At 44.4% G+C, this 14216-nt stretch overlaps 1 protein-coding gene across 1 annotated transcript in view; it reads right to left on the reverse strand.

The window, feature by feature from the left end:
• The window catches only part of STAP1 (signal transducing adaptor family member 1), a 75464-nt gene that overhangs the window by 55515 nt on the left and 5733 nt on the right, over positions 1-14216 (reverse strand). The window lies entirely within an intron of this gene.

A 14216-nucleotide genomic window follows, 5' to 3' on the forward strand; every position in this document is an offset into this window, starting at 1 on the left:
CAAAGCTGGTGAGCAGTGATCTTCTTACAATGACTTACAGGGAGGGGGGCAACTGCTTTACAATACACTGCCAGTGTCAGACTGAGTCCTGTTTAGGACATGTTCAATTTGTGGGACTCAGGCCTACTAAAAAATCCATTAAAATTAAAAAAGCCAGCAATGTGAGTTATGAAAATGTGCACACATATACATCATTGCTGCACCTCTACATTACCACAATAAATGCGTATCACTTACAAAGGTGGGAATAGGCTTTAAGGTTTAACTCCTGAGTTTAGTGTCACTTTAAGAAAGGTTTCAGGACTTTTATTCCAACAGTCAACTGACTCTTTGCTTTTGCATGAGAGTCATGAGTCAGATAGTGGCCTCCTTGGAGGCAGTCCCAAAGGAGGCCACCTTACTTCAGTCTGCTTCTGCTCAAAATCCAGGCATCATGGTACAAATGGGTTCAGTCTCTAGACAAACTGATTTTGAAAGATTAGGGACCCCCCAGCACAGTAAAAGCCCAGATGTCATCATTACTGCATCTTCTCCTGTTCTTCTGTGTTTGTTTTCTTCAGTCAACGTTATTGGCCGGTTTGGGATGGTATAACTCATAGCACGCAAACAGCAAACCCTGGAATTTCACACTGAGCTGTGCATGCAGGATAACAGCCTACCTGCCAGCAGTGTTTTTAAAACAGGAATTTTGTTCCACTGTTCTACAATCTAGCCTTTTAGCTTGCAGCTCACTTATTGTATTGTAGTTCCAAATAATTATTTCATATGCAGTTTTCCATTTCAAGAAGAAGTAATTGCCCCTGTAATCCTGCCTAAGTGTGATAATTAGGGCTGCAACAACTAATCGACATAATCGATTATAATCGATTATTGAAAATGTATATTTTATGTTCAAAAAGACTATTAACCTCTTGCCGTCCGCCCGTAGTAAAAAAACGGACGGACGGCACTGCAGCATCTGCGCCCCCTAGCGGGCACGCACGGGCAGAAAAGACCCGTCCAATGCGAACACCCGGTACCGGGTGTTTCACATATAGGCGATCAGCGAGTCCATAGCCCGCCGATCGCCTATATGTGCTCGTTCGCGGCACGACCCCCCCCGCGCCCGGTTGGCGCTTCCGGTTCCCCCCCTGACCCCTCACCTTGATTCCCGGGATCCGCTGCCCCATCTTGGATCCCGGGACCGGCTCCGAGGGCGACACAATAAATTCTAAAGTGTACCACTAGGCTATAAATGCACTATCTGCATTTTAAAATGTATGTTTTGTGTTATAACATCAGGTAGTAAAAGCTTGTAAGAAGAATGTAGAATGCACATTTAGTTAAGGTGACCAGCCAGTTTTATGGAACTTAGAATGGAATGCAGTGTAACCAGAGATGTTATAACAAAAACTTTAAAAGCCATCACACTTATGTGGTAATAGTACAAGCAAAAAGCAGTCATCAACTTGCTAGTAACAGGTACAAAACACACCTCTAATGTTTACATAAACTGTAACTCCAAGGGGTTACCTCAACATTTATACAAAATGTACCCCCTAATCACATTTATCACAAAATTCTATGCTCAAAGGACAGGAGAAAATTATGACCCCCTCTTAAGCTACAAATCCCTATAGAAATCATTTACATTTTTTTCAAAAAAAGCAAAAACACTTACTAGTCTGTTTTAGTGCTAGTTCACACCATCTCCAGACCAGATCTGGATGCGTTTCTGCGTACACGTTTTCTTTTAAATGGGCTTTTCTTGCGTTTTAAGTGTGTTCTGGTGCATTTATATGCATTTTTGTATTCCAGTGCAAAAGAAAAAAGCATGCTCTCTTCGACACTGGGCGCCGGTCTGTGTCCCCTCCAATGCCCGCTGCTCTCCCCTGCCTGTGTTGGCAGAGGCAGATAGGATCCAAAGGGGACACAGACTGGTGCCAAGCGTGGAGGAGAGAAGGTTTAATGAGGTCGAGCAGGAAGGAGACAGCTCAGGATGCTGTGCGGGGCCTGCACCTCTGACAGGCGGAGAGTCAGGGTGGAGAGCGGGGAGCAATGAGCTTTCAGAAGGCTGAGCTCTCCTCCCGTACCACCCCACTTAGCCTCCTGTGACAGGTGGAGGAGTCAGGATGGAGAGCGGCTTACAAGCACGCAGCGATCAGCGGATTGCTGGGTGTTTGTAAATAACTGAGGACATAGTATGCTTACTGTGTCCCCAGTTATGAATGAACAGAACATGTTCTACATCACTTCCTGTTCATTCATGATTGTGGACATGTTAAACATACTATCTCCACAGTTTATGACTGGACAGGAACATTCATAGAGGATTCCTGTTCATTTATAACAGGGGCTGCAGAAAAAGAGATTGAGGACTCTGTGTCCTCAATTTCTTTTTCTATTTTAAAATGGGGATATCAGGGGTCTGTTTACAACCCCAACAGTAAAGTAAAAATAATTAAAAATAAAATAATAAAAAAAAGAATCGTAAAAAAAAAACCCATTGTAAACTATGTAATTTTCTGTTTCGGCCAGACAATTTGGTTATTTTTGGTTTAGGTCTAAAAAACTACATTTCGGTGCATCTCTCCTTTTTTTTTTCTCTGGAACTGAATGCAATGGTGTGAACTAGTCTCATTTAAAACCATTGGAATTATTGTGTATGCGTTTTTGGTGCAGATAAAAAAACGCCCTAAGTCACTAAAAGAAGACGTAAAAGAAAAAGTAGGCACTATACAGTACATCTATATGGAATAGTTTAAACTTGTGGAGTTCATCTTCACCGGCAGGAGTGGGACCCTAGGCACAAAAACTTGATAGCACAGCCCTGGGGGCAGCCCCCTGCTGGTGGCTTGACCCCCACTAGCTAGCAGCAGCTCAGTTTTTTCCCTAGCATCGAGGAGTAAGGACTTAGATCCATGTGGGACCTTTGTTCCGTTTTTTTTCTCCCCCATATAAATTTTGTATTGTTTTCATCACAAAAGACAAGTCAGCAGAACACAATACAGACCTAGATCGTGGTCTGGACATTATGACAAGGTATAACAGAGGTTACATAGAGGCTAATTTTCCAGGGTGAGTTTGTATGGGTTACAAACATTGTTTACCGATGAAGTCTCGTTTGGGAGTAGTTGTCAGTCCATGAGGAAAAAAATAGTACATATGGATTAAACGGTAGCTCAGTGTACAAGCATATTGTTAGGTAATTTGTTAACCCCCAACATGGGTAGAGGACCTTGTAACCTTATTGTAAAGGTAATGGCACCACTAAACACAGACATTACAGCGAGGAACATAGGGGGCACGCAGACAGAAGGGGAGGTGGTGGGGTGGAAGGAAGGTCAGGTGGCAGAAGTGAAAGGGGGTCGGGCCGCACGCAAGTACTAAAGAGCGATCAATAAGGCGAGGATTGTAAATTAGTTTACAGAGTGCAAAGGCGACGAGGGGTGGTCGGGGCTAAGTATTTGTCAGTCCAAGGGGAACAGGTATTTTCAAATTTGGTAATTTTATCCTCAAGTTTTGCAGTTCGCTTTTCCTGGACCATCACCCAATTGACATGGGTTATGACACTGGCAAGACTCAGGGTTGACGTCAGCCAATTCTTTGCAATCTCTCTTTTGGCGGAGGTGCAGATATGCATGGAAAGGTTGAATTGAGTGCGGGAGAGGTCTATTGGCCTGCAATTGAGAAGTGCAAAATAGGGGTCCCTAATCAGTGGCACCGAGAACTGAGACGATAAGATACTAAAGATTCCATCTCCACCATATTTGAAAGAACGTGCCTCGGTCAGGACATCCTCGAAAGCAATTAGGGGAGCAGTTGGGGTTGTAAATGGCCACTCTAGTCGGTACCAGGTACCACCGCATGAGTACCTTATAATTAATCTTGCTTGCACAGCGCAAGCTTCGTCTAGTGTTTGCCCAGGATTGGCCCCAGATCTTGTCAGTTGTCAAGGCTGGACCAGTGCTTAGTGTCTAACTGGATCACAGCTGCCGAACCGATGGGGGTTTTGTTGGATAAGGAAGTTCAGTGAGCGACTCCCAATTACATTAACTGCTAGAGGGAGACCGCACTCATCATATACTTCCTGTTATACTGGAGTGAGGAATAGGCTAAGATGATATAAAGGTAGTACCCTTTACCCCACACTCATATGCGGCGAGCTGTACATGTGCGGTACCAGCGTCCGGAGTATCAAATGGGGAGACAAGCAGTAAGAGTAGCTAAGGGTTAATCTCTAGTAAACAAAGCAGATGCATATATCGGATATGTAGGCAGAGTCAATGGGGAGGTAAATGGCAGGTTATTCAGCAACAGACAATTTGATGCACCACTATGCAGTTTTATCAGCAGGTAGCAAGCATGTAAGCAATATGAGGATAGATCAAATACTCTCCAATATCAGACTTATCAGCAGACAACAGACTTTAGCACTATCAAAACCCTTCATGGGTTAATATGGCAGTTTTAGAGAATGTGTCAGTCCTACGTCTCCTAGCAGGTATAGCCAAATGAAGGAGATGCTATCCGGATCAGCTGGGAAGGCTTAGTGGGTGTGCGTGTGAGATAGCAACACATAAGCAGCATGCAAGCAAGATGGGCTGTGCGGGTCATGGCGGCAGATTTTTTTCAAAGGGGACATCTTGCGAGGGCCAGTAGGTTTTGGGGTGGACATTGTTATGTAGTTTTTGATTTGGGGATATCGGAAGACTTCCGCACTCGGGAGTTGCTTATGTTCCCGCAAGTGGGGAAAAGGTTTGGCACCTGAATCTGATTGCAGTTGCCAGAGTAGTTGAGTTTTCGGTCAGTACAAGCCTTAAAACTTGGCGGGTGTGTGAGAGCCGGAGTGAAAGAGGGATTGCCGAGAATGGAAATGAGGGGCAGATGTGGGGAGAGAAGGCCGTAATGGGTTTTGACTGAGTCCCATAATCTGAGTGAGTGAGAGATTATGGGGTTTGTATATAGTTGGTCTCAGTTTTGGGGCCAGCCAGAGGAGGTTAGCAACTGATGCAGGCTTTACCAGGTGGTTTTCCAAGGCCACCCAGGCCGGGGCCTCAAAATTCGAGTGATATTTCGCTAATTGTCCTATCTGAGCCGCAAGGAAGTATTTAGCTAGGTGTGAAACCGCCAGTCCACCCCGGGATTTCGGTAAGTATAGTGTACGTCTGGGGACTCTGTGTCACTTATCCCCCCATATAAAGGAAAAGATACGGGCTTGTAGTTTTCTGAGGGCCGGGACCGTGATTGCTACCGGCAAGACTCTAAATAAATATAAAATCATGGGTAGGAGGGTCATCTTGACCGCTGCCATCCTACCCAGCCAAGTTTTTAGCATGGTAGCTAGTTTAGTGAGCATGTCTGGATAATTAATGTATAAATCCTGGTGGGAACGCCCTAGTTTAATACCCAAGTAAGGGAGGTGGTCCATGCGCCAGGAATAGGAGTAAGTGCTACGCAGGGACTCAAACAAGCATTGGGGGTAGGGAGATATTTAAAGTGACATTAAACCCTCAGATTTTTTAACATAAAACAATACTGTAATGTGTGCCTTACTGTAATCCATGGTAGTTTCCCTTCTCTTTGCTGCTCTTCCTTTTAAATCTGTATCTGTTCTCATGCTTGGCAGAACTTCTGTTTTGCAGCAGACTGTCTTGTCTCAGTAATGCATATATGGTGTCTGTGTATAGGTTTGTAACCTAAGCCAGCACTACAGGAAGAGGCCCTGAGCTGCATAGGGAAGTTCTCCCCAAGCATGAGAAGACATGATGATTTAAAAGGAAGAGCAGCAAAGAGAAGAGAAACTACCATGGATTACTGTAAGGCACACATTACAGTATTGGTTTATGTTAAAAAATCTGAGGGTTTAATGTCACTTTAAGGCTATGGACTTGGGAGTCGTTGACACACAGGCCTGATATCAAGGCGAAGTCTGATAGGAGTTTCGTGAGGTTTGGTAGGGTTACCACGGGGTTTGTGACAAAGAGTAAGGCATTGTCCGCAAACATTCATATCTTATGTGAGGTTCCTTCGTGATCAATGCCGCTGATATCAGGGGAGTTACAATTCTTCTGGGTTAGGGGTTCCAGTGCTAGGGCGAAGAGGGGATAGGGGACAACCCTGTCTGGTTCCCCTGAGGATCGGGAAGGGTTGGGAGCAGAAGCCCGCATATTTTATACGTGCCGTTGGTCTATTATACAGGGGGGGGCACCCATTTTAGGAAGAAGGTACCAAAACCCCGGTGGCGCAGTGTATGAAAGAGGTAGGGCCATGAGACTCTGTCAAACACCTTTTTGATATCTAGAGAAAGGAGCATGGTAGGAATTTTCTTGGTCTTGGCTATATAGGAAAGGAGGGAGATCCTGCGAATATTATCGCTGGTTTGTCTGATGCGGATGAAACCGACTTGGTCATTAGAGACCAAGTGGCCTATCACTAGATTAAGTCTGTTGGCCAAGACTTTGTCCAACAGTTTGATGTCTACATTAAGTAGATAGATTGGCCGGTAGTTAGAAGGGTTAGTGTGGTCAGAGGAGGGTTTGGGGATCATACAGATCAAGGCGGAGAGGGAGTCTGGACCTAGGGATCCACCCTCTCGGAGGCAATTAAAGGTGTCAGTCAGTGAGGGGAGCTAGGAGGTCTTGGAAGGCGACGTAGTAGGCTGCTGTAAAGCCGTCTACTCCTGGCCTTTTTCCCCGAGTTAGTGATTTGATCGCCTGTTGGACTTCCTGCTTTGTGATGGATTCTTCACAAGAGGCAATTTGTGATGCTGTCAGAGAGGGAAGATCTAGGTCCGCAAAAAAATTGGTCCGTATGAGGAGGGGTGAAGTGGTCCTGGGAGGCGTAGAGGGATGAAAGATGTTGTTGAAATATGTCCAGGACTTTTGTCGGGGGTGCTTGTGTGGGTGCCCGTGGGGGTACGTAGTCTGATGGGTTTGAATGTTGGGTCTAAGCGTCGGAGCCTGGAGGCCAGGAGGGAATCTGCCTTGTTACTTTTGAGGTAGAATTTATGGGCAGTGCGGTGAAGTTGTTTGGCAGCATGATCAGTAAGTAGGAGGTTCAGCGCTTGGCGGGCCGTTTCTAGAGCAGTTTTATAGGCCGGGGATGGGTCGGAAGCGAAGGCTAGGGAGCTTTTATTGAAGGCCCTTTCAAGCAAGTTCAGTTTTTGCAATCTCTCCTTGAGTTGAGATGACAATTGGATGATCCGTCCCCTAAGGACGGCTTGTGGGCTTCCCAAAGGGTGACGGGAGAGGTGTCAGACATGCGGTTGAGTTGTATATAGTCTGTAATGTAGGATTCTAGTAGAAGCTTGGAGGAAGGATCAGTGAGCAGGGAGTCATTCAAGGTCCAGGTCGTAGAGTCGGGGATAGGGTGTAAGGTAGGGAGAAGCAAGTTGACAGCCGAGTGATCAGACCATGGGACAGGCAGGATGTGGGAATGAAGGATGTGGGGCTTCAAAGTGGCGGAGGTGAAAATATGATCAATTCTGGAATGGACAGCATGAGGATGGGGGTAGTGCGTGTAGTCAGTTTTATGGGGGTTGGCCTCTCTCCAGCAGTCCACCAGTGAGTAGGAGGATATTAGAAGGGCTTCGCGAGTGCAAGCAGGCGGGAGAGATTCCAGACTTATCACGATGCGGGTACAGCACCATGTTGGAGTCTCCACACATGATGACTGCGCCCGTTGCGATTGTGTGAATTTTATCAAGAAGATCCCGAAAGAAGGCAAGCTGGTCTACATTAGGAGCATAATAGGAGACAAGTGTAATCTCTTGATCATCTAGGAGACCCGTGAGGATAAGGTAACACCCCTGAGGATCACGAATCTCCGAGTGACATGTGAAATTGGCTGATCGACGGAAGCTGATGAGGACCCCTTTTCTTTTGCACGAGTCATTGGCCGTATATATACATGTGGGAATTGTGCGCACAGTGAAACATTTAAAAAATAAAAATAAAATATAGTGTGGGAAAAACAACTGGCTCCATTGTGGAGTAGTGCATAGGGGTTGGCGCTTAGGTGTAACCGGGGGGATAAGCGGGTTGGGATTTTTCCTCCTTCCCGCTCCTCTGGGGGACCCGTCACCACAGCACGGTAGCTCACCATAGAGCCCGCAGATCAGACGAAGAACTCCCGTTCTTCGTCTGCTCTGTGTTATCACTGAGACCGTGGCGCTGTAATCACAGCGCCACCGTCTCGGCTGTCAGGAACTACAAAGAACATCTGTTCTGTGTTGGAGGGCAGGTTCTATAAAGAGAACCCGTCACCTCCAAACTATCACACAGAGGATTTTAACACCATATGTGATAGGAATAAAATAATAAAAAATAAAAAACATTTTTTAAAAAGTTATAAAAAAGTAAAAAATAATAAAATATATATAAAAATAAAAAAAAAAGTGACAAAAGTAAAAAAAAAAATTAAAACCAACTCTGCTGCCCCTGCCATCTGCATACAAATAAACGCACGCATAGGAAATTGTGTGTGTGTTGAGTCCTACCGCCATTTCACTGTGTGCCATATTGTGGTAGCCATGCAGCAGAACTCTCTCACACGCACAATGTGCATTAAAGGGTAAGTTCACTTTCCCAGGTAATACGGGAAAATGGAAATACCCAATCAAATCTGGCCTGGTCTCGACCACTACAACCCCTCCCCCCCTTGCCAGCTATACTTAACTTTCTGTGAACAGTCCTTACCCTCCGCCAGTACAGGTATCCTTACCCCGTACTGTGCAGCGCAGTCCTGCCCTATGCATTTTGAATTTTGCTCGCAACAAATTGCCAGCACTCATTGGTCAGCGTGGTCAGGTGACCATGCTGACCAATAAGAAGAGAAGCGCTATTTAGCACAGACAAATACAGTTCTGATTAGGGATGCACAGATACGGAGTATTTGGGCTAGTACTTGTACTCGCCCAAATGGTCAGATACAATCCCCAATACTGGAACTTCAGGTCAGAGGAAGATTTCCTCCGACCGGCAGTGCCGTAGGGGAACATGGGGCCAGCTTCCCGTCAGGAAGCGAGGTTAGTGACTAATGACCCGCCTCCCGGCCAATCGGGTCATTACTCTCCGCCAGGTTTCATGATTGGCTAGCAAGCTGGCTTGATGCTGATTGGCCGGGAAACCGGCTTCCCAGCCATTCACAATCAACATAATGGAGTCGGCTTCCCTGGCAGCCAGGAAGCCGGGTAGTATCTCATTACCCGCTGCCCGGCTTCCTGATTGCCCGGGAAGGCCGCTCCATGCCAACGGAAGCACTGATACTGAAAGCGATAGTGAGTACTGAAAGCAAAATATCGGTACTCACACTCGATACCCAAAAACTGGTATTGGAGCATCCCTAGTTTTAAACTTTTTAAAAATATTTTTTTTTGTATTGGGACAAGTAAATTGTTATGAAGGACAAGTAGAGCTGACCCCGGCTTTAGCCCTTGGACAAGTAGTTTTTTCAAAAATTTCCACACCCCTGGGCCACTTATTTAAAAAGTAATATTTTATGAATGTGGACTTTTTTTTACTATTAGAGAATATTTATATACATGAAAAGAGGGTTACATCAAGTCCTGGAGGTGTGCACCTAACTTGAATTTTGATCTGATTTCCTTATTCTTGTATTTTAGATTGTAAGCCCTCAGGGGCAGGGCCCTCCTTACCATGTTGTCTTGAATTGTATTGTGATTGTAATGTCTTCCTTATATTGTAAAGTGCTGCACAAACTGTTGGCGCTATATAAATCCTGTATAATAATAATAATTACCCATGTGTATCAAAGTGTTTGTTTTAGCTCTGAAAATATTTACTGTTTACCATAAAAGCATGTACAACACATTCACCTTTCTATGCAAGAGAATAGTAGAGCCAGTTATCATACTCATATTCTTAGAGACTTTTACTAGCCCAAATTCACAGTAAGATTATACAAATATTGTATATAAAGATAAATGATATACTTATTTCATGCCATTATTTTTTTTTTCTATCATTTTCCCATAACTCATTGTGCACCTGTTCTATTACTGTACTTTGTGGAAAAACTCTTTCTCATGTTTGCAAAGGAAACTGGAGACAAAGTGGAGCAGTTTTCCAAAGTTGTTTGTGTCATTGTTTTGCTGCTATTATTTTCTGTACGTTGCTTTTGTAAATATGCCTCAAATAGATGTTAAAGCCTAACTCCAGCAAAACGTTTGTTTATTTTTCTTCATATAGTGTTTAAGGGCTAAAACCTCCTGGTGTACAGTAATACTTTACTTGTTGTACTATACCATGTTTTACTAGACTTCCACATTTTATCTTTTTACAGAACACTTGTGCAAAAGATTTGTCACTGTCTACTACTGGTGAGTAAGCCACTGCATGCAAGGGTTGGGAAAAGAGATATGTGAATGGACTCATCAACACTCGGCTACCCCAAAATTCAGCCAATCTGATTTTTTCTTTACGGGGATTGTACTTTTCTTCAGTATATGGATTTGCTTAATTAGCAGGGAATAGTAAATTATATAATTTCTGATAATTTGCAGGATTTAATATGAGAATCTCTGAAAATTGATGGGGGTCACTATCACAATAACCCGCACGGGACACACTATTCTACACACCCAGAAGTGCAGGATACAATTGGTGGTGAGAGCTCTGCCACAGAGTGAGGTTTTTGTAAACTGGCCTACTAACAGGTGCATGTAGAGCTGCAGCTAACGATTATTTTCAAAATCGATTAGTTAGCCGATTTATTAAGTTCGATTAATCTGTTAATCAGATAAAAAATAAAATACATTTAAAAAAATGGCTCCACTGATGGGACTACTAGTTTGTTTTTAGATTGTGGTCCATCACAGGAGCAAGCTTGGAGCGGTGGAAGTAAAAAAGAAAAAAAAAAAGTGTGTGCAATATAGTGAAATGGAAAGTGTAAAATTATACAGCAATGAATGCAGAAGGGCATCGGGTATAGAGGACTACAAAACCCAGCAATAGAGTGTGCCGATCGTGGATATGGGCGGGCAATGAGCGTGAGGCGGGGAGGAGGTACGGCGTGTGGATGCGGGTGGGTCTGGCAGTGGCGAGCGTGAGGTGAGGAGAAGGTGCGGCGAGCAGGGCCAACTAATCGGAAGCCGATTAATCGAGGATTGAAAAAGTTGACAACTTTTTCAATAATCGATTTAGTTGATTAGTTGTGTCATCCCTAGGTACATGTAAAGCTGTATTATTTCATAGAAATGTTTTTGGACTTTTTCCAATCCTCTACCTCTCCATCCCCCCCGGCAGGGATGCTTGAGGTGGATTTATTTCTCTTCCACTAGCTCCACAGCCAAACCAATTTGTGGATAGAGCTCCCCAAACTCCTATGTGAATTTTGAGTTTGTCGTATCTTACACAGACTATGTACAGCCCCCCGCCATCCTCTCCCCCCCCCTCACATGACTACTGTCATGCCTGGGAAATGGCTGCTCATGAATGGAGCACTGGATTTTGGGGTGGCAGGTAGAATGTCATATGTTTTCCTATACCCAGAAGTACTGGGTATTTCTCAAGGCTCCAGTTGCAGATTATTTTTTTATTGACAGAGCAAATGTATAATAAGTAGATCCTCCAAAGGGTCCCAACAGTAAACTGAACTTGGTAAATTTACCTGTGTCTATGCTAAACCTGCATTGCAATATGTAGTAAAGGGCCAGAAAAATCCCAATATCCTTGTCATATGGTAAATATAAATTGCAGCCTGTCTGTTGGTAGTGCCCCCGTGTACACTGAATCAACTTTCTAAAGCAATGTTATGTGTTTCATGTTAAAGTATAAGTAAACCCAAATACAAAAATGTATTATATTGCAGCTTACCAGTCCTTATGCCAATTCACACTTCAGCACACTGGCAGTTCATGTGTGTTTTCCCCGTGGATTTCAGTGGGTGCCACACGTGCGACAAACGTGGGAATGTTTTTCCCCCCGTGTGTATGTGCATGTTTCAATGTGTTTTTTTCCGGCTGTGTTGGGGTGCCATTAACAAGTAATGTTACTGCAAGCACGACACATGTTTTTGACATTGTGCCTGAATGCACATCAAAGCGCACGGAACTCAAATGTGTTAATGTGGACTAAGATGTGCTGGCTGTGTTATTTTCTCTGGCATTTTCTCATTTATATTCATCTGGTTATCCTGTGAATAGCACACTTCCTGCCCCCCTCTACTGGAAGATATGGTTGCCACCTATGCTGGACACAATTGCTTAGGAATAGTTCTGTCTCTACCTAGGACAGCCTGAACTAGTGGTGCTTTGCCTATTTCATGCACTTTGATTCAGCTATGCGTTTGGGTTGTGCCAGAACAGACTCATGGTTTCTAGCAATACAAAACACAAAAAATCCCCAGCTCACCTGCCAGCTAGCCTGCAACAAAACAAATTACCCTGTCAACATCCTGTCAGGTGAGCTGGGGATTTTTTGTGTTTTGTATTGCTGTAAGCCTTCCCATGTGCGCCCTGCCATAAAGGCTGGTTATAGATTAATGCAGGTACCATGTTTTTCTAGTTTGACTATGTTGGATGTGGGGACGCACTGGGGGTCCCAGCGTGCATTTTTGGTTGCTGGGCCTCCAGTGCGTCCCTGCACCTTATAAATAGGAGTAGGCTACCTCTTGGTACACCTGCATGCAATTTATCGACTGCATTAATATGCTCACACTTGGAGACTCGTATACATAGAGTTAGGACCACACTTTGCAGAGGTGCCTTGGCGCGGCGGTGTGGCTTCTACATATTTTTGGCCAAAAGTTTGCGCAACTAAAACCTTTGTTTTAACGCATACTGTTGACAGGGCAATTTGTTTTGTTGCAGGCTAGCTGTCAGGTGAGCTGGGGATTTTTTGTGTTTTGTATTGTAAGCCTTCCCATGTGCACCCTGCCATAAAGGCTGGTTATAGATTCATGCAGGTACCATGTTTTTCTCATGGTTTCTAGCAGTATGAGTGGCTTTGTTTAATTTGAGAAAACTGGGTTTGGTTTTGGGGTCACACAGCCATTACATCTTTTGTAGTAGGAGTGAACAGATTGTCTTCTTCATTTGCTGTAAATGTTCCTGCCTTTCTCTCCACTGATAACTGTCAATGGCAGCAGTGATATGTAAACAAACTCTCGGCTGATATAATCAACGTAAGGATTATGTTGGCGGCAGCACCAACATGTAAACAGATTCCAGCACTCGTAGAAGTGATCACCTTATCCTGCAGTGGTCAGCGCTCACCTCTCTTCCCCTTTGCTCCAGCGGCAGAATGTCCTCAAGTGTAACACACACCACACACACACACACACACTCTCTCTCTCTCTCTCTCTCTCTCTCTCTCTCTCTCTCTCCGTGCACGCCGGAGTGAGTATAACATTTTAGAGCCATCATTCACTGTTAGCTCTAAATTGGTGAACTGCAGATGTTTTTAACCCTTGCGTTGCCAGTGTCGTATCCCTTGTGTTGATGGCTTTGGGCCCCTGTAAACAGACTCCCTGTGACTATAGACACCGGGACTCTGTTTACCCGTGTAAAGCCTACTGTTGGCCTTAGACTGGAGGACGCAAATCTGGCCACTGAGCTCCCAGAGCGGGGAGAGAGACAAGCAAACATTTGTTCGACAATTTCCTCCGCGCTGAATGGAGGCGGAAGTGACGCTTATTGCACCACTTCCAGATCCTCAGCTGTCTCTAGCTGGGGAAGAAGCTATTCAAGCCCAATCAACGCCTATATAGCTTCTTTGAAATAGAAAGATAACACTAGGGGTCTAATAGACCCCTAATGTCACCTTAACCAGAACCTGTCGCCACTAGTATGCCATCACATAGGGGTTTGTGAGCCCCCTATGTGATGGCAATGAAGTTAAGTAAAAAAAGAAAAATCGTAAATAAAATGGACTACAATCTCAATAGAAACTAGTAGTCCATCACTGGAGCCCTTTTTTTTTTTTTTAGCCGATTAGTCGATTAATCGAACTTAATAATCGGCTAACTAATCGATTATGAAAATAATCGTTAGCTGCAGCCCTAATGTAAACACGCGTTGGATGTATATACATACCAAAATTACGATTTTGCTACACATGCGCGAGGGCCAATATTTGCGGGTATTAACCCTAAACTGATGACCTGTACAGGCTTTTAAAACATTGCCTTTGGACAATTTGGGCTACCATGTTGTCGCTGTTTCAGGGGCACACACAATTTTTAAGGTTGGCATGTTGGTTATCTGCTTACTCGCC

Source organism: Nanorana parkeri, unplaced genomic scaffold (assembly GCF_000935625.1).
Source record: "Nanorana parkeri isolate BGI_ZX_2015 unplaced genomic scaffold, ASM93562v1 scaffold421, whole genome shotgun sequence".
Lineage (NCBI taxonomy): Eukaryota > Metazoa > Chordata > Amphibia > Anura > Dicroglossidae > Nanorana > Nanorana parkeri.